This window comes from Apis dorsata, unplaced genomic scaffold (assembly GCF_000469605.1).
Source record: "Apis dorsata unplaced genomic scaffold, Apis dorsata 1.3 scaffold_37, whole genome shotgun sequence".
NCBI lineage: Eukaryota > Metazoa > Arthropoda > Insecta > Hymenoptera > Apidae > Apis > Apis dorsata.
The window spans coordinates 677,207-683,450 of record NW_006263339.1 but is presented as its reverse complement, the minus strand read 5'-3'; the positions used below and the strand labels follow the sequence as shown (position 1 = coordinate 683,450).

The following is a 6,244-nucleotide window of genomic DNA, read 5'->3' as shown; positions in this document are numbered from 1 at the left end:
GATTTTTTTTTTTTTTTTTTTTGGGTGGAGGAGGAATGAATTATGGAAAGAGCAACAAGATTAACTGTGAGTTTATTATTTAATTGGATAAAATGCATAGAAATTTTGTAATACAACGGATATTTTATTTAAGGAAAGTTTAAATTTAAAAGTTCTTCAATATTTTGTAAAATTGATTATAATCGATTGATAGAATTTGTTACAATTTTGTATCCATTTTCAGACAAAGTTTACAATTTTTTATTGTTTCCTAGTTGCCCCAGTTTGGATCGAAAAATAGAAAACACCGTGTACATTATGTAGAAGAGATACGCCGATTAAACACGAAAATGGAGCAGAGGGATACGCTTCGAGTACTTGCAGACATTGTACAATATAGTAGCCGTGCACTTGGTTATTTGGACAGAAACTGGAACTTATTTCTCTGCCACGTTTATCAAATTAAAGATTCAGCAGGGTTACGCTTACTTTCTTATTTCCTCCTCTTATTCTTCCTTGTCCTCTTGCAGTAAAAAGTTTGACTTTAAGGGAGCACGGTTTGACAAACTAGCTAGAGTTACGAGATCTTATGTGTAATTGAATTGATCATAGTTACGTGAATCGACGAGATTTTCACAGCGATTGCAAACAATCTAATAATTTGAAGAAAAAGGAATGGAGAGGAATGAACTTTTTTTTGGAAGAAGTTGTTAAACATTTGAAAACGCGAGGATCGTCAATTTTTCTTGTTTCGAGGGGGGGATGCTTCGGAGTAGATCCTTGTAGTATATAATTGGGGGGAGAGATATTAAAATTTCAGAAAAATCCTTCCGGAAAATTCGCGGAAAAGTGTCGTAACTACATCTCGGATGACGTATAGCGTATTCATAATAAATCACGGCCGCGCTGGAACTCGGTTGAATAACATTATTACGATCGAGTGGCGCAGTTACCGTGTAATAATGTAATTAGGTAATCGCTAACAAGATCGATGTACAATTTACCCGTTTCCCCATCAGACCACTTACAATTTTAATTGTTACAAATTGTGTGTTTGTCAATCACTGTTACATGCGAATACTAATCACCCCACTCCAGATTTTATCGACACTCTTCCATTTTAGTAATATTAACGAGGTAATTAACGTTGAAATACCGCCGTTTCAATGACTCATTTGTGAAAATATGAATTGCTGTTCAAACGAATATATATATATATATATATAGTAAAAAAGTATTTGTAAATTTTTGTTCGGTGAATGAATAAATTTTGATAAATGTGGATTGAATTATTTATATGTTTGTTGTTTTATATATGTGTTTTAATAAATTACGGATTTTGTGTGAATTTTTGATGATGATATTAACACGTTATTATTTAATAACAATATACATTGTAAATTAATAATGAAAGAGTGAGGAATAAGTATTTTTATAGATGCGATATAAAATTTTTTAAGAAGAAATTTATAATATAAAATAATAATAAGAAAAAATAATAAAAAAATTCCATTGTTGAGATAGAGAAATAACGTTTTTATAAAAATAAGATTTCATGCATAAATAAAAGACATATTTAAATGAAATTATAATATTTAAAAGATATGGGAATAGTTTTATATTATAACAAAAATGTATCTTTCTTAACGTATCATTTATTTGTTGGAATAATTATTTTTAGCTTTTAATAATATATGTGAATAAATATTCAAATATTCAAAATAAAAGATAAAAAAGAGCAATAGATGTTTAAAATATCAATCTCATACTTCTTTTGTTACAACAAATAACATTTGCATATTATAGTCAATTTATATCTCGAATTTAACTTATATACAAAATTAAAAAGCAAATATTTATCATTGTTTAATCATCCTAATAATTTTTAGAAATATTTAAAAAAATAACAAAGTAAATATAGCAAATCAATCGAAAATGAAAATCTTTACAACATTCTTCTAAAGTCCCAAAGAATTGGAAAACCGTGAGCCTCCATAGCTCAGGGGTTAGAGCACTGGTCTTGTAAACCAGGGGTCGAGAGTTCAAATCTCTCTGGGGGCAACAATTTTTTTCTCTCTTTGTATCGAATTTAAGTATCTTAATAAAGTAATAAAACATATTTGCAATATAAAAGAAACGTTATAAATTTATAATTTCATATATAAAAGATATATTTTCTGATAGAAATGGATAAAAATAAAAGAATGGAAATCCATTTTCTCTCTTATTGTATTTGTAAAGATCAAAATAAAAATAATATGATATATTATATCATAGATTATCGAAATGTTAAACAAAATATAAATTCACGTATTAATGACTCCATCAAAACGTCACGGAAAATCATTATTTCGATGAGTTATTGACTCGAAATTAAACGAAATTTATAGAAATTTTACCCGGGATTTCATATATGAAATTAACGCTCTCTGCTGAATAAGAACAATCACACGTGCAAATATTTGTAACGGTTCACTGAATTTCTCGCTGTCCCCACAGAAACTCTTCGTCCCAAACCATCGATGCCTCGCTATCGATCATGACGATAAAACTTGTGCAATCCACTCATGGACAAAATTATTCCCACTGCCGGTCTCTAAGTTCTTGTATAAACATATCGATCGAACGGCAAAAGTTTTGTCCATTTTCGATGAAACGTATTACGTGATTCGTTTCTTTATAATTCGAGAATAAATGAAAAGATCCTATTAATCCTTCGATATTTAAGAAATATAACTTTATAAAATGGAATATTTTTATTTCCAATTTCAAAATTATCTTTGTTTCTTAACATGTTGTGATTTCTCTATATCGTATACAAAAGTTTCATCGTGAATATTTAACCTAACCCACGAATGGCTATGAAATAAATCGATATCTATGATTCAATATAAAACTGAAGTGAAAATGTAAAATAAATTAAGATTGAAAGAATTGGATTAGAAAAAAAAAATTGTATACAATTGGAATGAACTTGTAAAACTTCTATTTCGTTCGTTGCATCACTAACAATAATTTTTCAACGTCCATTGTCGATTCGCACTGTTTGACCACAATTAACATCGTTATTCATTTTTTTTTCTTCTTTTTTTACAATATTTTAACCCGAACGAAATGAAGAACAAAGTTTCTATTAAGAGATAAATAAAATCGTGTCGTTGAACATTTAAAACTTTCATTGCACGATGATATCACGTTCTTGTTGACAAGAAGGAAAAGATCAAACGAATAAAGTTCATCGATGCACCTATTAACATTTATCTTTTAACACGATTCATTGGTGCGAAAAATAGTTCGCTTATTTCTCTGACACAACATTTTATATTTTGCCTCCTGCGTTCAGTTATAAAATAAAATATATTCAATATATTTGCCGTATCGATATAATATTTTTCCACTTAATATAATGAAAGAAACTTGTACATACATACATACTTAAACTAATGAGACAAGAATATAAGAAAGAAAAAATTTTTATAAAAAAAAAATTCCCTCTTTTTACTTCTTAAAATCCTAATTTTAAAATCAAAAAATCTACTCATCATTCTCGAATATTCCGTCGTAATATAACCTATCCACGAAAAGTCGAAATAGAGACTTTTATTCGTTCCTTGCAATATTCCACGATGACGCGTGAAATTGAAACGCGATGAAGTCACGCGTCATTTTCAGTTGCATTTAAGCGTTGTTCCACTTTCCTGTTCGTTGTCGTTCATTTAGATTTATAGAAGTGCATTGGCTTCGATGAACTCTTTAAACTGCTCGCGCGTCTCCTCTCCCAGAGAGGAGGAGGGGAGGATCCTTCGAGGGAGGGAAGACTCAAAACAGAATAATAGAAAACACAATATCGACGCGATTCCGTTCCGTTTCGTTCCGTTCCGTTCCGTTCCGTTCCGTTTTCGTTTCGTTCCGTTTCGTCGATGATAAGAAACGACACTTGTTTAAACTATCGAGCAACGGGATAATGAGAATTTAGCCGTCCGAAGACGCGAGGGAGAAATACAGAGTGGCCGTGTTTGCTTTAGCGAACTGCTTTGATCTAAATAGGGACGAAGTTGGAAAGTAGCTCGCTTTAACCTCATCCTTTCTGGTAAATATTAATTTATGGAAAACTGAAGCCTGGGATGGAAAACAAAAGACGCTTGGTGTCTCGTTAAAATTTATTTCGAGACAATTCTCTTCTCTCTCTCTCTCTTTCTTTCTCTCCAATCTCTGAGCTTAATTTTCGATTTTATTTTTTCTTTTTTTTCTTTTCTTTTTTTATATCTAAAGAAATAAATAAAGAAGCTTCTAAAGCGTCTAATAATCGAAAGAATATTGTTCTTGGAAGGAGGAAATATCATTGAAGAAACTCGAAGAAGATTGATAAGTAATTTAATCTAATCGTATCTGATGCTCATAAAATAGAGTCAATATCGGAATTAAAAGGTTCTTCTTCGTTTCGAAATGATAACATTGCACTTTGTGTATTGAAATATAAATAATGCGCAGTATATAAAAATATGGAAGAAAATCGAAATATTCGTATATCGATCGTATAAATATTAAGATCGGAAACAGGTAAATTAGATTAGTGACAGATAAATTAGCGTAGATAGACATGATCAATTTATCAGGAGATTCAGTATATATTTCGATAAATTGTCGGACAGTCCCGGGTAGGATATATATATATATATTGTGAAATTGCTTTGACACATTTCCTACCGTTTGCCTGAAGCTTGTTGTGTGCGAACGAGAATCGATAAATTAACCGGTAGATAATGCACACAACCGGATGGAACGTGTACATGCTTGTACGTCGTTCGTAAACTCCATTCGTTGCTTTCGGCTAATAACTCGTCTAATTGATTAATTTTAATTTGGCACTTTGGTAATTTTGTATACCAGCTTTTTCTCTCGCATTTTTTCTTGCGTACAAATTTTATATGTACACACAATTTTTATGCGTTAATTTGTAGCGTCGAATCGCGATCGAGTATCGAATTAAATACAAATACTTATTTTCCGACGAAGAATTAATTATTTTCTATATAATATTCTATATAAAATAAAATCAAAGATCCTACGAAACGAAAATTTGGAAATATGGAATAAACGTTCTTGATGAAAAATATTTTCCTCCTTAAATTTTTCCTTTCGAGCTTCAACGGTATTATACGATATTTCTAACAAACTTCAACGTCGCATACTTGCATGCAGTTAATTAGAATTTGCACGGTGACGCGGCGTGCAAAAAAGATAAATCATGGAATTTCAAACGGTTGACAGGCCGCGTTGAAAACTTCTTATGAAAGGCACACCGCGACGTTATTAATTCACCAAAGACAAATTACTCGTGTCTCCAGGAAGAGACGGGACCTCTGTTAAGTTTGCTGTCGGCGCGTTTGTATATCACGATACAACGAACAGTTTGCAGCTACGTTATAACAAGACTTATAATTACCTGAATGCCACGCTTCGCTACACATCATTGCTATACATACGCGCACAATAGTCGATTAAATATTATCGGTAAACGTATACCGTTAACGAACGAGTTATTGAACACACACCTATGTATATGATGAATACGTTCGAACGAATACACAAGTTAGAAATGATGGATCGAGGGAGAAGAAGTTTGATTCGAGTATACATTCTTTCTTGAAAAATAATCTTAAGGTAGATTTAATCCTCTCTTGAAAAATTAATCCCAAAGATTAATTTCTACTTGAAATGTAATTCAAATTTGAAAATTAAATTCCTTCTTGGAAAAATAAAAAAATAACTTTAAAATTTAGATTATTAATTTAGAAAAATATTATAATTTTTTTTTTCTTTTTTTGATAAAATTCTTAATCAATCAAAAATTTCGTACGAAATATACAAAGATTAAGCGAGGTTAAAAAATTACTATTATACAATTTATTTGCGAATCATCTATTTTGTAATATACTTCTGATCAGGATTTTTAAATCTATCTTTTACAACATTCTCATTTCTCACAATTAATAAATTAAGTCTAAAACAATCTCAACCAATAGAATTCACTTTCCCTTGGATCCGCGAGCTAAGCTTCTTTCACTCATAAAAAATGTAAAAAAAAAAATACCGCACGAAGAACAAAACCGTAATAAAAGAAAGAAATCCTCCATCCACAGAGAGGTGGGAACTTTATGCAAATTCTCATAAACCAGTCCACCTTGCTTTTAACGAATTCAATCCGAAAGATATCGTCACAGATTTTCGCTGACACCCGGTACATTACCAAGAGATAAGGAAA

At 30.8% G+C, this 6,244-nt stretch overlaps 1 non-coding gene across 1 annotated transcript; it reads left to right on the top strand.

The window, feature by feature from the left end:
• Window positions 1-1,967: 1,967 nt before the first annotated feature.
• On the top strand, window positions 1,968-2,040 carry Trnat-ugu. Its single transcript has one exon. It is a non-coding gene; the product is annotated as a tRNA-Thr (tRNA).
• Window positions 2,041-6,244: the final 4,204 nt, after the last annotated feature.